Raw genomic sequence first — 22,521 nt, 5'->3', positions numbered from 1 at the left:
TGGAAAAATATTCTTTTGCAGTAATTTCCCCCTTTTCTGTCTTACTGGATTTTTGCTAGATACTGGTCAACTTTATTCACTCCTCCCATTGTGTCATTATATGATTTGACTAATGCTGGTGTTATTTACATTTTTTACTTCTGCATTGTGGATTGTGCTCAAAATGGACACATCATACTTGCATTTCCATCTCATTGCTGTAACTTTACCCCTTTGAAAAGCAACAATATCTCCCTTCTTACATTTCTTAGAGTTAAACTTCAGTGGCATATCTATTCCAGAAGTTTGCACACTGTCATCCATGTCAGTTCTCGTAGCTATCAGTAGATCTGCTACTTTTAGAGAGATGTACAAATCATCATCTATCAAGTCAGTGGTAGCCTTTGAAATTTTCTGACCATGTAACACACACACACACACACACACACACACACACACACACACACACACACACACACACACACACACACACAGAACGTGTAGGTCTTTATTACAAACCTTACTCTCTGTAGTGGTAGATACTAAACCTGACTTAATCTCCCATTATACAACATCAGACTTATCTGTGGTGATATCCTTGTCCGAAGTACAAAGAATTCTCAATTTATTATTGAGATGTTCTAAAATGGCTTAGACTTTGTTTAGCTTTGGCTGTGAATGGCTAGCAGGGTCTTATCTTTAGTTGTCAGAAAAATAAGAGCATTTTTGTAGTATGAAAAATCATTTGTAGGTAACTAATCTACGAAATAGTGGAGTTGCCGGTAGTGAGTGTTTAGACCCGTACATATGGTAGCTTGTGGTTTTTTTTATTTTTTTTTAATGATATTGCCTTTACTGGTACACCTTCTGACTTCAAACAAATTGACTCTTCAAATGTGATGGAATATGTAAGTCAAATAACTGATGAGTTGTAGTCACTGAGACTAATAGATATGCTTGAAATAAGAATATTGCTGATTGGAAGAACTCAAACAGTGATGAAATAAGAAATTTCTGTAGTATAATAATGTTACAAAATATTATAATATTAATATAATATTATTATAATATTATAAAAAAATAAAAAATGGAAGCTACCAGATATGTGTGTCTAAACATCCATTACCTGCAAATCCAATAATTTGCCAGTTAATTCCTACAAACAGTTTTTCATACTAAAGGAATGTCCTCATTTTTCAAACAACTCCACATATGGCCCTGCTAGCCATCCACATCCAAAGCCAATTAAAATCTAACCCATTTTAAAATATCTCAATAATAAATTGAGCATTCTTTGTACTCCAGAGAATGATGTCACCATTGATGAGAGTCTTTCTTGAGTTATACAATGGTAGATTAGTTTGCGTTCCGTATCTATCAATAAAGATCGCAAGATTTGGAATAAGACCTACATGTTGTGAGAATCCCAAGTCTGGCTATATAGGGGTCATAATTATATATACTGTAAGGGCACAAAATTTGGTGAGGAATACAAGGTCTACACCAGTCATCTCACATAGTACTGACCCTAATAAAACCCCTTTTCAATTAAGGCTGCTACTGCCTTACAACTTATAAGTTGTACACCTCTCCAAAACTAGGAGATCTACTTATTGTTAAGAGAACGGAGATATATGGCAAATTGCGACCTTATGGAAAACGATATGCCACCAATCTTTCGCACTACAAAGTTGAAGAAGGGAGATACCGTTGCTTTCCAGAGGGGTAAATTTACAGTAATGAGCTGGAAAGACAAGCCTATTGTGTCTATTTTGAGCATAATCCATAATGCAGACATGAAAAATGTAAATAACACTACCAGCATTCAAATCATATGACGACACAATGGGAGGAGTGAATAAAGTTGACCAGCACCTAGCAAACATTCCAGTAACACAGAATGAAGTGGAAAATACTACAAAAAATATTGTACCCTATATTTAAACGGGCTCTCTGGAGTTCTATAAGCCAGTACACCAAAAATCCGGAAGAACAAACAATGCTCTTGATTTTTGTCTGTCAGTGTCTCAGAAGACAACAGCCATACATCACAGGAAGGAATTCTCTTTGAAAGTACCTGGTCATCCAGCAATGTGTACAAATCCAAATCCTTTAATCAACAATTATTTCTACTCCTTCATCCCAGCAACTGCAAAGAAGAAGAATCCTACCAGAATATTTAGGATGTGCTGCTTAGACCAGGATGCAAATGGAAAGAAAAATATATCTGTCAAGACTGTGATGTAACTCTATGTACTATACCACGCTTCAGAGTCTTTCACACAGCCGCCAATGTATGATGATGAATATTGTGTAAGAGGTGTCTTACTGTAATTTTTATTGTTTATCGAAAGCATTACAAACAGTTTTGAAAGAGATTAAACCAAAATATTCAGTCCTATGATATTTTATTTTATATGGAGTTATTTCGTTAAAGCAAGAAGTATAAGTGGAGTTTTAACAAAACCTTTTTTCAACATTCTCTATTCTCCCTTTATATGAATAATTTGTCATGCCACTGTCTCGTTAAACTATTATTGTAGCAAAGTTTTCAAATAGTTTTTATATACTTACCAATGATGATGGTATGGACTAATTATTTCTGCAAATATCCCTAAAATTTTGGATTGTATATTTCACAGTGCAACCATGCCCAATATGTGGTATTTTACACCCAATTCGTTTCACAACAACCATGGCTGTCTTCTGTCGTCTACTGGAAACCTGAAAGACCCCTGATCAACCAATGAAATCTTAAGTTTATTTCTGTACCGGTTTGTAAGTACAAAAGCAAATCTACTAGACACCTTTCAGGATGCACACAGCAATCTATGTTAATCACCCCACACAGACTACTCAGACCACAAAGAAAGAAACCATTTTAAACACAGGCACACATTCATCAAGACAAATGGAACAACTGCAAAGGCTTCCACGTAAATATCATTGCACCCAACTTCCCATCCATATGAATGGATATGGTGTGACTTTGTATACAAACAGCTCCCAATAAAGCTACATGCACACAGGACATACAGAGAGAATGCTCCCTATCCACCCATGCGGTGCACATCCTTCACAGCAACATCAGTGCCTTGTAACTCTTGGGATTGAAACTTCCTATTCCACATAAAATTTCTGCCTGAAACTAACTAGAGCTCAATCTCCATTAATTCCCACTTAACCACTAACCCTACAAAGATTTAGTTCTCATGGTCAAGATTAACACTCAGGTAGATTATTTTTGAAGGGCATGTACATCATTGACTAGAGAAATTATTTATTTCGCATGTAAACAGTCTGCTAGAATATTTATTTGTAAAATTTTTTTCTGGATGATGTTCACATTGGTAACGTTTCATGTAATTTACATCACTTCACAATGTACAAAGCTTCACACCCTTCTGATGTTACTGTATTTCTACAATGAAAAGGTCTATTTTTGACAATAACATGTATACATGTTGAAGGAATTTGAAGTCTTACAGCATGACAATGTTACTTTGTTTGGTTCACAGTTATTTGAGTCATCTCTTGGCTAGCTGCAGACAAGGTGAAAGGGCAAGAGGTTATAGATCCCACTTGCTCATACTCTATAAAGATACTATAATATGGCTGGTTTTTCCCTTTCTGTTTTCATTATGAAGTGTTAAGAAGAGTTTGATATGGAATTTAGTGCATCAAAAAGTGACACTTATGACAATCACAGTATTAATGAAGCAACAACAGATCAAGACACTTACGTTGGTTTTCCCCAACACCAGAAAATTTTATGAAATATACGTACCAGAATTGCCTCCTCCAACATTTCCCTTTACAGGAACATCTTAAGACTTAACACAAATTGACTCTTCAAATGTGATGGAATATGTAAGTAAAATAACCAATGAGGAGTTAGTGAATATTGTGGTCAATGAGGCTAATAGATATGCTCAAAATAAGAACATTGCTGAGTGGTAGGCTATAAACAGTGATTAAATAAGAATGTTCTTTGGTATAACATTGTTTCAAAATATTATAAAGAAAAACCAAGCAACTATATGCACGGGTCAAAACATCTACTACTTGCAACTACAATGTTTCACCTATTACTTAGCTACAAAGGATTTTTCAACTCAAGAAATGCCTTCATTTCTCAGGTAACTAAAGATATGAATCTGATAGCCATCCACAGCCAAAGCTAAACAAAATCTAGCTCATTTTAGAACATTCCAATAATCAATTGGTAGATGAAAGTCTTATGTTATATAATTGGAGATTAGGTTGGGTTTAGTATCTACCACTAAAGAGAGCAAGATCTGGAATAAAGACCTACATGTTGTGTGAGAGCAAGATATGTCTACATATGTTCAATGATTATATATACAGGTAAGGATACAAAATTTGACAAAGAATATAAAAATCTGCCCTAGACAATCCACATACTGCTGACCCTAACGAAACCCCTTGATAACAAAGGCACCTAATGACTTAATAGTTGCTCATTTGTACTACTCTCTGAAACTAGGTGATCTACTTATTGCTACGGGAACTGACATATATGACAATGTGCAACCTTCTGGAAAAGGCATGCCACTAAACTTTCACATGAAGATATGCACGAAGGGAGATATTGTTGCTTTTCAGAGGGTAAAGTTACAGCAATGAGCTGGAAAGACAATCATGATGTGTTTATTTTGAGCACAATCCACAATGCAGAAATGAAAAATGTAAATAACACCAGTAGCAGTCAAATTGTATAACAACACAATGGGAGGAGTGGATGAAGCTGACTGACACAGAGCAAATCTGGAAGAACGAAAAATGCTCTTGATTTCAGCCTGGTAGTATTTGATGCAATGATGGCCAAACAGGACAGGAAGGAATACTCTTCGAAAGTAGCTGGTCACACTGCAATGTCTACCAATCCAATTCCTCTAACCAAACAGTATTTTCCATCCCTCATCCTAGGTATCGCAAATACCAGAATTTGTGGGATGTGCAGAAAAGATTAGGACTCAAATGGAAAGAAAAATAGGAGGGAATCACAATATATATGTGAAGACTGTGATGTAGCTCTATGTACTGTACCATGCTTCAGTGCCTTTCACACAGTCACCAACAAATAAAGGTGAATGTTGCATGAATGTGTATTATTGTAATTTTTATTGTGTGTCAAAACTACTACAAAAAGTTTTGAAAGAGATTAAACTAAAATATTCTGTTCTGAGATATTTTATTCTATGTGGAGTTATTTTTTTAAATCAATGAGTATATGCAGCATATTAATGTAACCTTTTACAACATTCTCTACTTTCCCTTTATGTTAATAATTTTCCACACTACTGTTTCGAATAATCTATTATCACAGCAAAGTTTAATATTCAGAAATAAAAAAAATTAGAGAAATTTTTGTACAAACTTTTACAGAAAATTTGTAACAAAAGAAACCTTGCAGGAGTCTGTAACACACTATACAAGTATCCCAATATTCTTGCTCAAATTTTAATTAAAAATGTTGTTACACATTTAGCAATGATGCTTGTCAGGACTAATGATTTATACACATAATATTAAAATTTTGGAATGTAAATTGCACAGTTCAAGTGTGTTCAATGAATGAATGAATGAATGAAATTTTATTGTCGTTTAGCTATTACAGCAATTGACAAAGTCAAGTTACATATATACAAGTTATACGGCATATATACATGGGTTAAAGATCAATATGTGACATAGGTTTTACATAAAATACAATATTTAAAATGAAATAATATGAAAGCATTGCATCATAACTGATTCAGTTAAAGAAATTATGCTGCACTCTCCAAATCGGTATCACTATGATATTTTACAGTCGTAAAATTCCTGAAGTAAGTAGTATGGATTTGCAGCTAACCAACTGAACAATTTGTCTTTAAATAAATCAAATGGAGCTTCTACCCATTCTAGTGGCAAATTATTAAACATCTTCATACCCACCACTTCGTAGCAGTTCAATGACTTGGATAATCTGTAGTAAGGTATGTCAAGATTGCTACTATTTCTGGTTCCATGAGAGAGTACATCTCTTCTATGCTGGTATTCTGATAAGTTGCTCTTTATATGCAGTAGGGCAGTGTAAATATACATGTTTATCACAGTTAATATTTTTAAGTTGATAAACAGTGGTTTGCAGTGGGCCAGTTTATCACTGTTTGTGATAATTCGAATTACTTTCTTCTGAAGTACCAAAATGTCCTGAAGGTGTGAGCTACTGCCCCATATTAAAAGCCCATAAGATATAATACTTTGAAAAAAAGCAAAGTAGGCTGATCTTACATAGGCCGCAGGTACATGGTTTATTAAATTCTTTAACAAATACACCACTCTAGACAGCCTTGCACTAATGTATTTAATATGTGACTCCCAAGTCAGTTTAGTATCTATAACAATACCTAAGAACTTAACACTATTCTTGAAGTCTTCTGCTGGCGGATCTCTCAAACTAAATACAATCTTTTGAGTTTTACTCTCATTAAGCAGGGACCCATTAGCTCGGAACCAGACTGATGCCTGTGATATTGTGTCGTTTGCCACAGTTTGGAGCATATCAATGTCTGAGCTGATATTGAAAAAAGTGGTATCATCTGCATAGAGAATGGAGTGAGTATTTATGTAGAATGGTAGATCGTTTGTCATTAGGATAAATAGCAGAGGTCCTAATACTGAGCCTTGTGGCACACCGCACTTAACTTCAGCTAGCTGTGATCTCTGTTTACAAATACAAACAATTTGTCTACGGTTGCTGAGGAAAGATTCAAAAATGTTGTCAACTTCACTGTTTGTAATTCCGTAATAAACTAGTTTGTTGAGGAGTGAAATATGCTCCACAGAATCGAAGGCTTTGCTAAGATCACAAAAGGTAGCCTGAGCAAAATTTTTTCCTTCATAAGCATTAAGCACTTTTTTAATCAGGGAGTCAATGGCATGGACTGTGGATTTGCCCTTCCTAAAGCCAAATTGTACTGCAGTAATAATGTTATTACATGTCAGATAATCACACAACTGGGAGTTGATGATGGATTCCAAAACTTTAGATAAAATAAGTGTCAGGGATCTTGGGCGATAGCTAGATGGGCAATTTTTGTCTCCTTTCTTGTAAATGGGCACTACCCTAGATAATTTTAATACTTCTGGGAATACTCCTTCAATTAGACATCTATTTATACATTTAGTAAGACGATACACTATGTAGCCAATTATCTTTTTTAACATATTACAAGAAATACCATATATATCTTCACTATCAGAGGGTCTAAAGTTATTTACAAGAGTTAAAACAACATCTGGTGCGACCTCTGTTAAAAGGAATTTATCGTTCAGGGTGTAGTCTACATTATGGTATTTAATGTGATCAGCAACAGTCTCTTGTGGCCTCACAATGCTTTCCCTCATTTGGTTAACAGATTTTATACAGTAGTTATTAAATTTGTCTGCTGAAATTACTACCTCAACTTTCTGCTTCCTTTTGGCCACTGAATTTATTATAGTCCATGCTTTTCTGCATTTATTTTTTGATGACTCAATGCTGACTAGGTTATGTTGTTTTTTGGCTTCATTTAAAGCATACTTATATTCCTTTTGTGCTCTTCAGTACCTTTGTTTAGCCATATCAGTTTTCTGAAGTCTGTAAGAATCTCTATACAACAACTGCCTTCTTTTCATATTGGCTAGTTGAGTGGTATACCATGGACTCTTATCCCTATGTCTATTACTGTTACTTTTAGGGTTAACTTTACATTTGTATTGAGGGCAGTTGGTCTCGAATATATATACAGTACTTTACAAGTAATGCTTTTCACACAAGTCTCTGTTGTCTTCTGTTGTGTACTAGAACTTTCAAAGACCTGTTCAAATAATGAAAGCTTCATTTTATTTCTCTACTCTCTGGTTAATATGTGAGCAAGCAAATCTACTATACACCATTCTGGATGCACAGAGCAACCCATATTAGTAACACACCTAAAGTACTCAAACCACAACGACAAGAGACCTTTCCAATATTCAAGCAGGGGTGGCGATTTTCGTAACAGGTGTGGGTGCATGGCATACTTTGTACACAAGTAAAGACTAGCTGTCTTTATGTTACCAAGGTAAACATGTATGAGCAAAATCAGAATCAAATTAAACAATTATAAAATATACTTATATTATATGAGCTAAATCACTGTTAAATAAACATTAATAAAATAAATTTCCAGTGTACCACTCTGTTGCCACATACATGCTTTACCCCACAATAATGACCCACTCGGAGCATTAAACAGTCGAACACTTATATGATTACAAATTAGTCAACTGCCATAGTGTAGGATCATGCTGCTAGCTTGGAATCAGGGGGTATTTTCTTGCAATGATCGTAAATTGTTTTTCACCAAGCTTACTGTTTATTTTATATTAGCCTACTGCTGTTTACTTGAGCACACGAAAACACAACTTACCACTATGTTAGCTGAAACAATAATGAAGGAATACATATGGGTGTACAATTCAAAACAAGAAAAAACACTAGAATGGTACAAGACAATGTCATTTGTGGTGGGCACACTTTATACGTAGGTGTGCAAGCTCAAGGATTAAATACAGGCAGTTATTCATGAAGTCAATTGCAACAGCAGCACTACCTTTCACATAACTATCATTGCACCCAACCTCCCATCCATATGAGGATATGGTCTGACTGTGTATTAAAACACCACCCAACACAGCCACACAACATGGATATAGAGCGAATGTTCGAAATCCATCCATGATATGCAAACTCTTCCCAGCAGCATCACTGCCTTGTAACTCCAGGGATGGAAACTTCCTATTCAATGTAAAATTTTGGCATGAAACTGACTTGAGTTCACTATTCACAAAGTCCCTGTTACCCCTTGACCCTTCCAAGATTTTTGTTATGCAAGTGTTTCATGTCCACATCCAGTGTTGCACTCACTTTACCTCAGACCATAACATGGCCCTTTAGTATCGTTGCTGACTATCATATTTTTCCTACTCATTTGCTACCAGTCACAACGTTTTAACACCTCGCAAAAAATTGAAGTTCAAAAATACTCTTCTATCTTGACAATATTCTGATTAGAAATTTAAATGCTGTACAAAATTGTTCCATCTAGTTAGCTACTTGAAGACCTTCTTCACCAGGTCAGAAGGAAAAATATTCAATATGCCACTTGCTCACACTGTGTAAAGATATTATAATCTGACTTTTTTCCCCTGAAAGTGACACTTCATACACTGACAGTGTCAGTGGAGAGCCAACAGAGCAAGAAAGAGGTGTTAATTTCCTAGCATCAGAAAATGATATGATATAGATGGGACTGCAGAATTGCCCCACCCACCTCCAACATTTTCCTTCACTGGAAAACTTCAGACTTCACACAAAATGACTCTTCAAATGTGAAGAAATATCTAAGTAAAATAACTGAAAATGAGTTTTAGTCTCTGACACCAATAGACAGGCTCGAGATAAGAACATCGCTGATTGGAAGGACACAAAAGTGATGCAAATCTTGTTCACTATAACACTGTTACAAAATATTATTTTAAAAAATCAAAAATGAAGACACAAGCTACCCGATGTACAGTTCTGAACATCCACTACCTGCAAGTCCAATATTTTACCAGTTAATTACCTACAAACAATTTTTCATACTAAAGAAATGGCCTCATTTTTTCAAAAAAATCAAGATATGACCTTGATAGCTTTCCACAGACAAAGCTAAACAAAACCTAACCCATTTTAAAACATCTTGATAACACATTGAGAATTCTTTCTACTCTAGAGAAGGATGTCACCATAGATGAGGGACTCATGTTATACAAGGGGAGACTAGGTAGGGTTCAGTATCTACCACTAAAGAGATCAAGATATGGAATAAAGACGTACATGCTCTGAGAGTCCAAATCTGGCTACATATGGTCTCTAAGTATATATACAGATAGGGGCACAAAATCTGATGAGGAATATAAGAATAATGAAACCATTTCTCAACAAAGGCTACTAGTGCATTACAGATGATAATATACACACCTCTTTGAAGCTAGCAGATGACCTTAATGATAAGAAAACTGAAACATATTGCAATGTGAGACCTCCTAAAAATATATGCCACCAAACTTTTGCACTACTAACAATCTGAAGATGTGAGATATTGTTGCTTTTCAGAGGGGTAGAGTTACAGCTATGAAGTGAAAATGCAAGCATGACATGTCTATTTTGAGCACAATCCACGATGTAGAAATGAAAAATGTAAATAACACCAGCAGCAGTCAAATCATATGACGACACAATGGGAGGAGCGAATAAAGTTGATTGGCAACTAGCAAACAATACAGTAATACAGAAGAGAGTGAAAAAATACTCCAAACACTATTTTTCCATCTATCTGAACTTGTTCTCTAGAATTCATTCAGCTTGTACAAGAAATCTTGAGGAAGAAACAACACTCTTGATTTTTGTCTGGCAGTATTTGAGAAGATTACAGCCAAATATCACAGGAAATTCCTCTAATCAACCATCATTTCCTGTCTTTCACCCCAGCTACCACAAAGAAGAAGAATCCTACCAGATTATTTAGGATGTGCAGCCAAAATCAGGGTGTGAATGGAAAGAAAAATAGGAGTGAATCTGTGAAGACTGTGATGTACCTGTACCCCTATGTAATGTAACATGCTTCAGAGCCTTTCACACAGCCGCCACCAAATGAAGGTGAATGTTGTGTGAAAGTGTATTATGCTAATTTATATTATTTATCAAAAACACTACAAACAGTTTTCAAAGATATTAAACTAATACACTCTGTCCTAAGGTATTTTAATGTATGTGGGGTTATTTTTTTTAGAAGCAATGTGTATATGCAGGGTTTTAATGTAATCTTTTCAACATTCTCTACTTTCCTTTTACATTAATAATTTTCCACGCTACTGTTTTCAATAACCTGTATCATAGTAAAGATTAAAATTCAGAAATAAAAAAACTGAAATTTTTGTACACACTTATGCAGAAAAATGGCAAGTTAACAGGTCAACAAAGGAATTTTTGTCAGAAGACTGTAACACTTCTATGCAACTGATGCAGGATTCTTGCTCATATTTTAGTTGAAAATTTTGTTAGTATTTACCAGTGATGATGGTGAGAACAAATGATTTCTGCAAATACTCCTAAAATTTAGGATTGTAAATTTCACAGTGCAACCATGCCCAATATGTGTACTTTTCATCCAATACTTTTCACACCAACCATGGTTATCTTGTGTTGTCTGCTGGAGCTGTGAAACACCCTTGTTCAACCAATGAAAGCTTCAGTTTAATTAATCTACCCTATGGTTCACAAGTATGGATGCAAATCTACGACACACCTTTCTGGATGTACACGGCAACCTATGTTAGTCACCCTACCCAGAGGACACAGACCGCCAAAAGGAGACCTGTTTAAATGCAGGCACATATTCATCAAGTCACCTGCAACAACTCCAATGCCTTTCACATAAATATCATTGCACCCAACTTCCTATTCATATGATGGATATGGTCTGACTGTGTGTACGAACAACTCCGAATAGAGCCACACAATATGCACCTGCAAACAGGACATATAGAGTAAACTCTCCCTATCCATCTATGCCACGCAAATCCTTCCTAGCAACATCAGTGCTTTATAACTCCTGAGATGGAAACTTCCTATTCAACGGAAAATTTCTACCCGAAACTAAATTCCCCTGTTAACCACAAATCCTTCGAAGATTCTTGTTATGCAACTGTTTCACCCCCCCCCCCCCCACATCCAGTGATGCACCCTCTTCACCTCTGACTATAATATGGCCCTTTAGTTTTGTTGCATATCTTCACATTTTTCTACTTATTTTCAATGTTCCTTTTTACTTGTGTTTGTCTTTCTTTCCCATTTACTTCACTTTGTTTCCTTCTAGAGCATTCTCTTTTTTTCCCCTGTGGATCCACCCTTTACTGTTGTTAGCTACAGTTTGATTCTATTCAGAGTCCTTTTACATTCTTCATTTTACCTAAACAGTCTTCTTTCCTATATGCCATATATTTTCCTTTATTGACATTTTTGTCCCTTTGGGTACCACCTATAAATAAATACCATTGGCTACATTTTTTCTCTAATTTTTTTTTCCCTTTAATATTACTTATTTTAATTTGTTCCTTGATTTGCCACTTTCTTGTCCTATGCAGCTTCTGTATGGCCTACCTTTTCTCTTTCCTATATTCCAAAAGCAAACCCAACTTTTTTTCTATGGCAGTAAATAACACTCATTTCTTTTTTTCTGAACTTGAGATTCCACTCCTATTTAAAAAGTGTGCCTACCAGTACCAGAAGATTTCCAATAATAATTAATGTGTGTTAAGTTCCTTTCGAATGGATTTCTCAATTTTATTATCTTATCTTTAATTTTATATTCTTTGTGTATATGTTTGTTCAGTGACAAGAGCCAACATTATCATTTGATGAGCACCAATAATATCCCTTTACTTAATTTCTCTAATTTTTGCCAAGTTAGATGAAGCTTAAAAAATACATTAAAAATAAGGCCTAACAATCCGCAATCAGTTGTAAAAAAAGGAATTTTATTTCAGTAACTGGATTCAAGCACTTAGTGCCGTTCTTCAAACGTTATAACTATCACACGATCTGCGAGTGTCAGTAGTACGGTGCATGCATTATATTGCTGTGGTCATGTGGTTTATAGTGCCGGTACAAAAATAACGTTTTTGTCTAAAGTTTAAATTTCAAGAAGAAGGTAACAGTAAGGAAACCTCATTTTATTTTACAATTCAAGCACTGGTGTCAAATAATACAATGCACCAATTAGTAAATTAGATATTTGTCTGTTCTATGGATCATAATTGCAACCTTTCACTATTTTAGATCTTTTCAGTGGCAAATACAGCAACAAGCTGATGCTGTTCATTTTCTTCTTAAGTTTTCTTTAAATATTTTTACATCCATATGGCAATTTTTACTCTCTCTCTCTCTCTCTCTCTCTCTCTCTCTCTCTCACACACACACACACACACACACACACACACACACACACACACTTATACATTTGATTTAAGTTTGTGTTTAAAGTTAATTTTACTATTCCTTACATTTGTTGCATCAGCCTTGAATTTCATATCATTTGTTGAGGAAGGCACTCCAAAATTGTCTGTAAGCTGAAACTCGTTAGCTGAGTTCATAGGCATAATATGTAATAATGGGGGAGAGTCATCATCAGATGCAGAAGTAACTTCGTGTGTGCCCCAGATACATGTGTTGGGACCTTTCCTGTGGATGCCCTATTTTAATGACCCTATTGACAATGTTAATAGTAACCTCAGACTTTTTGCAAATGATACAGTTATCTATAATGAAGTACTATTTGAAAGAAGCTACATAAATATTCAGCCGGATCTTGATAAGATTTCAAAGTGGTGCAAAGTCTGGCAACTTGCTTTAAATGTTCAGATTTGTAAATTTATGCACTTCACAAAAGAAAAAAATTGTAGCATCCTATGACTGTCATATCAATGAGTCACAGCTGGAATTGGCCAACTCATACAAATACCTGGGTGTAACACTTTGGTAGGAGACTGAAAAAATGTTATCAGTCTGCAAAGGAGATTGCTTAAAAAACACCACTGTGACTCGTGGAATAGTGCTCAAGTTTGTAAGACTAATACTAAATAGAACTAACAGGGCATATTGAATGTATACACAGAAGGGCAGCATGAATGATCACAGTTTTATCTAGCCCATAGGAGAGTATTACAATGATGCTGAAGAAACTGAAGTGGCAGACTCTTAAAGATAGATGTCAACTATCAAAACAAAGGCTACTGACAAAATTTCAACAACTGGCTTTAAATAATGACTCTGGGGATATACTACAACCTCCTACCTATCACTCACATAGGGAACGTGAGGACAAGATTAGAGAGGCATTCAAACAATAATTCTTCACAAGCTCCATGTGTGAAAGGAACGGTAAGAAACCCTAATAACCAGTCCAGTCGAACGTACTCTCTACCATGCACTTCGTGGCAGTCTGTACAATATGGATTTAGATGTAATGAAGAAGAATCATACGACTTGAAGTGGTTTGCTTATGAGGATTTTCGGATTCTGAAAAACATGCTGAAAAAGAAGGAGGGCACAAGAAAATTCTCTCGTCACCCTATATGCAATGGGAATAGACAGTAGGTTGGAAACCCCTCCAGATATCATAAAAGTGAAGAGGAAGAAGAAAGTGTGTAGGGCATATGATAAAGCAGATACTGAATAAGATATTTTGCAACACCTTCAGAAGAAACAGAAGGGCACCTAATGTGAAGGAAAGTACATTTATTAAATGTTTTGGGTGATCAGGAGAAGCACTAGTTACATCTACGGTATTCATACCAAACATTTAAAAATGAGTATCAAATTATCTAATACTTCATCTGAAGTGTCCCTCTTAATTAAATTTGGATCCGATATCTTTAAAAACTTTGCTAAATGGAAAGTAAAATCTTCAGGAACTATAAAGAACAAAGAGGGCAAGGTACTATTTGGATATGACACGCTGAAGAGATGGCAAGAATACATTGAAGAGCTATATCAAGGAGACCCTCTAACAGATAATATGATAGAATTAAGCGAAGAAGTAGAGAAAGAAGAACTAGGGGACACAATTCTGAAAGATGAATTTGAAAAAGCACTAAAAGAACTACCAGATAAGAAAGCGGCAGGTGTTGATGATATACCTTCTGAACTAATTAAGAAATCAGGAGACAAAATGAAAGCTACATTACTGCAACTCATACAGAAAATATACAAAACAGGTGAAGTTCCTGAAGACTATCAGAAATGCATCATATTCCCCATACCTAAGAAAGCATCTACTATGGACTGTGAAAACCATCGAACACTCAGTCTCCTTTCACACGCATCAAAAATTCTAATAAGAATAATTTTGAAAAGAGTTGAAAACCAATTGAATAGCACTCTAAGTGAAGACCAATTCGGTTTTAGAAGCGGTGTAGGGACGAGGGAAGCAATCTTATCTTTAAGACTAATAATTGAGAAACAAATTTCCAAAAACAAACAAGTATTTATAGCCTTCGTAGACCTCGAAAAGGCATTTGACAATGTTGTATGGCCAGAAATGTTTAGAATTCTGAAGAAGGCTGGTCTGAAATACAATGATAGAAGGATAATCTTTAAAATATACCAAAATGAAACAGCCTTAGTTAAGAAGGAAAACAAAGAAGAAACAGCAAGAATAAGGAAAGGAGTGAGACAGGGATGCCCACTATCTCCAGTAATTTTCAACGCATATATCCAAGAAGCAATAGACAAAATAAGAGAGAATATTGAAGTAGGAATAAAACTTAACGGAATGAAAATAGATATGTTGCGATATGCAGATGATATCGCCATAATTACAGAAAGGAAAGAAGATTTAGAAGCCGCACTCAATGAAATGGAAAACACCTTAAAAGAACAGTATGGAATGAAAATAAATAAGAAAAAGACTAAAGTGATGGTGAGTGGCGCCCTGAACTACAATGAACCCATACGAATAACAATAAAGGGAGAGAAACTAGGGCAGGTTACAGAATTTAACTACTTAGGTAGCAAAATAACAGCAGATGGAAGGAGCAAAAGTGACATTAAAAACAGAATACAACTTGCCAAAATAGCATTCAATGGAAAAAGAAACTTACTGACGAGTAGAAATGTTAGTTTAGACGTAAGAAAGAGAGTCATGAAAACCTATGTGTGGAGTACAGCCCTTTACGGATGTGAAACTTGGACTAGTGGAAAAGAAGAAAAGAGAAGATTAGAGGCATTCGAAATGTGGTGCTACCGGAGAATGGAAAAAATCAGCTGGCGAGACAAGGCTACAAACGAAGATGTCCTCAGAAGAGTAAAAGAAAACAGATCTCTTTGGCGAAATATACAGAAAAGAAGAATAACCTTCATAGGTCACATTTTACGGCATAACAATTTCATTAAGAGAATATTAGAAGGAATCATTGAAGGAAGAACTCGCCGAGGACGACCTAGATTAAGCTACATTCAACAAGTAATAAATGACATCGGGTGCCAGACCTATGCAGATATGAAGAAGAAAGTTGACAAAAGAACGGAATGGCGTGCTGCTGCCAACCAACCTGTGGGTTGATAACCGAAGAAGAAGAAGATCTTTAAAAACGATAGGAACTACGGTATCTCCAGTTGTGCATCTATATATCAATGAAGAACGACTTATGATAAAAGTTTTGAACTCCATATGTGTGCTATGATGTGCCAAACAACTTCTGCCATTTACCTTAGCATATTTTCAGTTGCCACCAAAATCATCACTCTACCAGTATTTGATAACTAATCATCATACACCTCGCTTCAGAAAAGTGCTTAACACTGACCATGTAAATCTCACTCCTATGTTAAGGAAGAAAATTATTGAAAGACTTTTTACAGGTTCTTTACTACATGATTGCTAGCACACTAATATCTCTAAGCAGGTGACAATTTCCCTCCATTCTTCTGTATCAATGGCTCTGTATAATATCAGACACGTAAAGGTTCGACACAAAACACAAAAAAGTCTGCTAGAATATAAAATCTAGTTGATATCTTAGTTGCTTAGTAATCCTACAAGATGATTAACTTAAACTCGATGAGAAAACTAGCTAAAGCAGAAGTAAGGGAGATAAAAAAATTGGCGATGATATATTTTGTAACCTTCAAATAAGACGCAGCAACTTATCTTACACATGCAGCCAACATTAGTCATTTTTGTGTGGCAAAATTATTGAAACCGCCAATGAAAGAAAAAAATTGGTTAGACCTACTAAAGCAATTGGAACGTAATCTTATTCAAAACTAGAAATTTTAAAATTCAATTAAACCATAGTTAATAAGTAACGTAACTGAAAATATCAAAAAAGAAAAAAAACCCGGGTGATTAATTTTACGTGCTCCCGAAATTAATGGGCGAAAGTTGGGCGAATACCAGTACTTGTACTGAGTTCACAATAAAAACATAAAATTTGTATGGGGGGAAAAAATTACACTTACGGAAAAGTTCTGCGAGAAAAATCAGCTACAGAGACAAGCTGGTTACATTTCTGTGCTTAAAGTCGAGTTCTACATACGGCCACACCGCTCTTTGAGATTTTGAAACTATTATTTAATTTCTTTTACTCAACTATCAGCAAGTAATCTTTAACTCTAAAAGTACCTCACAAATCCAGTAAAAAGATGCCCCTTCTGGTGCTGCGACTGCAAAACAAAGTTCTAGTGTCCTCCTAGCAGACGACGCATATAATGATGGTTCTTTTCAGTCAATTCAGTAAATAGTTGTGTATATTGGGAAAAATGATAATCCTCGAATAAAAATTACGCTCCTACCACACCCGCTCTCTAGAATAACGCACACAAACAGCAAAACTCCCAATTGCAGCTATCCACAAACAAACTACTGTTTGATCATGGCCGATCAACACAACACTGCAGGTCGCAAAGGTTTTGTTGTTGTTTTTTTTTGGGCTATGGACTCTTCCTCAAGCTACTAATGAGTCATTGAATGTCTTAAATATGTAAACAACTTTTAAGTACAAATTAGAAAGAAATATGCTCCACTCAAATTTCATTCTAAGATTATTTAATTGCGAAATTTATATTCTTCTCCCAATAAAACATCGTATTTACAAGCGACGTTTGATATTTTGACAGACCCCGCCCACTTACATGCCATAGGCTCTTTTATATTTTAGTAAAAATAAAGGAAATAATTGAGTTTAAACTTTGTTTTCTTCTGTCAATTTGACTATACACACATCTTATCTTTAAATAGATGAATATATTGTCGTATCATTGGTATACAAAACTAAAATCAATACTTTTATGCTGCTTGTTTTCGTTTACTTTGACAGGAAACCGGAAGCTATATCTGTCAAACGACGAATAATGTTAAAACGAAAATAGAATAAATGCTCAACTTTTTTTACGTGCAACTGATAAATAATAAAATTACTGTGGTTGTACACAAGCAAGTATTGTAGTTAATGTGAAATAAATTAATGGGACGAAGCAGATTTGGTTTCTTTTCACTGAGGTTGTCGATCTGTATTATGAAAAGTTATCGATTGAACGTAGACGACGTTAGATTTTAATATTATTTACTTCTAAGGAGTTGAAAACTGTAAACTTTGACAATAATTTGCTTCTGACGAGATCATGATTACCGTAGACTATTAGTGTATAAGAAAGTATATTTCTTAGAGATGTGTTGGCTATGGTACAATGCCAGGTAACTTTTATCAGAACCAATCAGAGGTACGAAACGTGTATGTACGAATTTGAAGTCCACGCGGATCGCGTCAATTACGTGAATTGAGATATAAAGGGTCACCTAAACGCTTGACTCAGTATTTAGTAGTTCGTGTTCCTAAACGTGCATTATTGATTCCTACGCTGTATAACAGAAGTTTGGCAGGTATTTTTTATTCTGTGTAATTAATTGTGTTAACACATAATCCCGAAGGGAAAAAAAGAAACTGGAGCTATCAATAGGGTTTAGAATATTAAAAGATAGCATTATTTATTAAATATTCTGTCTTTGATAAAAACGAACTCGAGCACCTCGTGTATTCATGTTTTTTTCTGATTAAACATTACGGATAGTTCCGCATTGAGCTGTTGTTCCATACGGCAACAAATTATGATAGTGTCCGTCTCCGTAGCGCACCTGTAGCACTGCCGCCTACGACGCAAGGGGGCCCGGGTTCGATTCCCGCCAGGGAACTAGCTCTTGTGCGTTCAACATCATTGACACGCAAGTCGCCGAAGTGGCGCCAACAAAAAAGATTTTCAATACGGCGGCCGAACCCCGAAGGGGATATGCCAGACAATAAATGCCGTACGATCATTTCATTTATGATACAGAGTATGTATGTTTGAACTACAGAAATATTCCAATCATATTACACCTACCGCAGAACAACAACAACTACTACTACTACTACTACTGCTACTACAACATTAGATTTCCCATTCCACATTATTGACTGTCAAGTAAAAGTATTTGTAACAAGTTGTTGCTAATTACATTCACCATTAAGTTTTCACCAGGGAGTTTTAAATCCGAATTGATAAACATGAAAGGTATGTAACTGCTTAGACATTCCATGGACGAAGAACTAGTTACAAATTTCTAAAGCAGTTGCAAGTTATTTTTAAAAGATAAGAAAAGTAAATGGAGAAAGGCAAAATATATCTGTAGTATGCAACAATATTAAATTTAGTACTCCCTTTTCAGTGCCCACTTTGTTGCAAAGAAAAATTTCATTCTGGCATCAAGACAACAGGCACCATGAAATAACAAAATGTGGATCAAATTAGCATCAGTAAAAAATAAAATAAAAAAGGGGAGAGAGAAAAAAGAGAACTGCCTTCAAACAGGAGATTTAACCATTGAGAAGCTGCTGTATGACTTGATTTATTGAACAATTAGTCTTGTTGCTATTATAAACTCACACTGGCATGCTACGATGATCCAATGTTGTCATAAATCATGATATACCAGCTTGCTAAAAGTATCTGTATAGTTAGCATACTAGAGTAATCCATGTCTTCTTAATTATGTGATGCTTATAGATAATACTGTAGAGGATGAAAAAGAACAGTGAGGAAAGCTAAACAGTTATAAAATAAATGACCTTTTGGTTCAAACTATTTCATTTATTTCTTATGTTTTACATTTTAGAAAAGTAGAATGCAATAAAACAGCATGAAAACATTTTTATAGCTTTTAGGGGGTACATTGCAATGAAAGACAATATTCTTGGAAGTGGAAGGGTAAACACTTTTCAATTAGTGCTTCTTATGTTCAGTACATTGCCTAGTTATTATGAATGTACATTTTGTTTTGAACTGGAGGCCATGTGACATATTTCTCATTTTGGAAAGGCAACAATATTCCATGCAAGATGAAAGTGGATGCAAAAAAGGGAAAGTGATTTATTGATCATTGCCATCTAGCTTAATGTCGGCACAAAGAATTGACTGGGTGAGAGAGAACAACATGAGAGCCCTTTTCTCACTGAAGCAGAAATGTTTTACCTCACCAAAATAGGTAAATGTCCTCAAAAAATAGGTAATGCACACTAAGGTGCCCAATGATAAATTAAAAAAATTACAGTTGTTCTTATGGCAGAGAAATTCCAACCTCTTATTTATGGATTTTTCTGTCACTTCTTGGCAGAACAATTTCATATTTAAGGTTGAAATGCATACTGGGTTTTAGTTTTACAAATATTTGCTTACTTCAAACCAGTTTTTATATTATGTTGTGATATGGTATAACAAGCTGAAAACTGTTTTGTAATATACAGTACAAATATTAGTAGAACAAAAATTCAGTTTGTTTTTCAACCTCAACGTGAATTAAAAATTTAAATTACTCTGAAAAGACGCGTAATACGGCTAAATAGACTAGAAAAATGTTAGCTTTATATGCATCAAACTGATCTGGTCTCTTTGAAGGTCCAATAGACTAGGTCAAAATCATGATCAGCTGCTCTCATGTAGCAGCTAGCAACACTAGGACATACTCCACATGAAGACTCAATATATGCTTTCAGCCATCTCTTCAAACATTCACGCCCTATAAAAATTCAACACTGGGTGTTAACAAAACCTCTGTAACACACATGTTGGACATAATCATCAGAATGATTCTATTGGCTGATGTGTCACATTGTATGCTGCCTTTTCCTACTGTACATCAATTCACTATTCCATATTCAAACTACTATAAAACAAGAAGGAAAGCCAATACAGTGCGTAAACTGCATGAACAGTCAGTATTTTATGTTGAACTGCTAAAAATGTAAAGTATCTTGCAAGGTACATGTAGTGTGCTATATGAGCCTTGTAACTTGGCACTTCTTGCAGCCAGTGCTGGGAGCTGAGGAATCGGTAGATGTCAGCCAGTATTGACTTGCTTCTGGTTAGTATCAGCCTTGGTAATCGAACAATACAGTTCATAGTTGAAATGTATAGTAGTGTTTTGTTAATATGTAGTAATAAGAGTTCAGTTTTGACTATACAAAGTCACTGAGGGTATCATTTTTCTGTGTGTCCCCTCTGCTTTCATAAAAATGCAGAGCACATGTTTCATGTTAGTTTTATATGTTTCCTCCTCTTTGAGAGTGACCTATGTGCAAGTGCTAACACCTCTGCCAAGTGCCAAGTTACAGTTTTTATATGGGAGAACAAGTTTTTATGCATTAAATTTGATTTATGTCAATTACACATGAAGATACGACTACTTCATATCCAAAACTTTTACAAGGAAAAAAAAGAAGTATCAAAACATTGTAATATGAAATGGCAGTATGAAAATAATAATAATAATAGTCTTTCAGCATAAGAATTTAGTCGTTGTTGTAAAGCTTAATAACGGGCAAGATGTAGACGAAGTATAAGTCATGACGTGTTAGAAGAAACCATCCCATCATTTCCCTGAAATGATGTAAAAAAAACCCAAATTAAATTACTGTGTCAGGTAAATGAACTTGAATTCTACATTACTTACAGTTCACTAAACAAAAATTACTTAGAGGCAAATAAGTTGACCTAAAGCATCAGTGCAGAGTGTCTGAGTTTATCAAGGGAGAGTAATCTTTAACTGCATTTGAAAATGTACAACATGTCATTAACTGTGTTAAACTTTTGTGAAAACTGATTGGCTCACCACATACGTTGTTATTATAACCTTGTGGTCATGATGATATTTGTATCTAAATTGAGTTGCCCTTAAATATTATCCTGTATGACAACACACAATGAAAATTAAACAATTTTTAGTGCATTACTGGTGCTGAGTGAACATTGTTCTATTTAGAAAGGTGCCTGCATTCAGCTTCTGCAGGTATTCCTGAAAATGTGTCTGCCATAAGAGTTTCATCTATCATCATTCCTGTAAATCTCACGTCTTGTACTTTACTACTTACACTAGTATTGTTAGAGGGCTGCATGTCACCACAAGCAGAATTATGTACTCTTCTTTTCAGAGGGAGCTGTGAACCAAATGTTGCTTCTGGTATGTTGTTCAGATCCTGACCTGAAAATGTAACAATTATGCTTGTACCACCTGCAAACAAATCAGCTGTCAGGTATAGTTGTAGGCATGTCATTGATATTCACCGGGAAAAGAATTGTCCGTAGTAAGGGATCCCAAGTAACATACCTAATCACAGTAATCCACTTAGATTCTGGTTCATTTCTTGTTCACTCAAGAGTTTTACTGCTCAGATAATACTGAAACCATACAAAGCCTTGTCCATAATTCTGTAATGCTCTAATTTGTTTTGAGTTTTTAAATGTTATAAACCAGCTTCTAAACTGCACTGTGTCAGAACATTTCTTGCAGAATAGTCACATTGATAGTAATGACTTCAGTCTACATTCCCAAACTATTTCAAAAATCACTGCAATGTGGAAATGTCCAGAATTGA

General features: G+C 35.2%; 2 protein-coding genes across 3 annotated transcripts in view; one reads left to right on the top strand and one right to left on the bottom strand.

The window, feature by feature from the left end:
* LOC124721171 (paired amphipathic helix protein Sin3b-like) overlaps nucleotides 1-17,495 on the bottom strand; it is a 280,712-nt gene extending 263,217 nt beyond the window's left edge. The window contains exon 1 of the mRNA XM_047246007.1: nucleotides 17,241-17,495. The gene's annotated coding sequence lies outside the window, so the exon portion shown is untranslated. The remainder of the gene's footprint in view (nucleotides 1-17,240) is intronic.
* An 808-nt stretch (nucleotides 17,496-18,303) lies between these two features.
* Nucleotides 18,304-22,521, top strand: part of LOC124723111 (protein seele) — a 93,853-nt gene continuing 89,635 nt past the window's right edge. The window contains exon 1 of one of the 2 annotated variants that reach the window (XM_047248293.1): nucleotides 18,304-18,493. The gene's annotated coding sequence lies outside the window, so the exon portion shown is untranslated. Of the gene's footprint in view, nucleotides 18,498-22,521 lie in introns of both variants that reach the window. The other variant, XM_047248292.1, reaches the window with a different exon arrangement.

This window comes from Schistocerca piceifrons, chromosome X (genome assembly GCF_021461385.2).
Source record: "Schistocerca piceifrons isolate TAMUIC-IGC-003096 chromosome X, iqSchPice1.1, whole genome shotgun sequence".
NCBI lineage: Eukaryota > Metazoa > Arthropoda > Insecta > Orthoptera > Acrididae > Schistocerca > Schistocerca piceifrons.
Note: the sequence above shows the minus strand (reverse complement) of the source record. Positions and strands in the feature narration are given on the sequence as shown.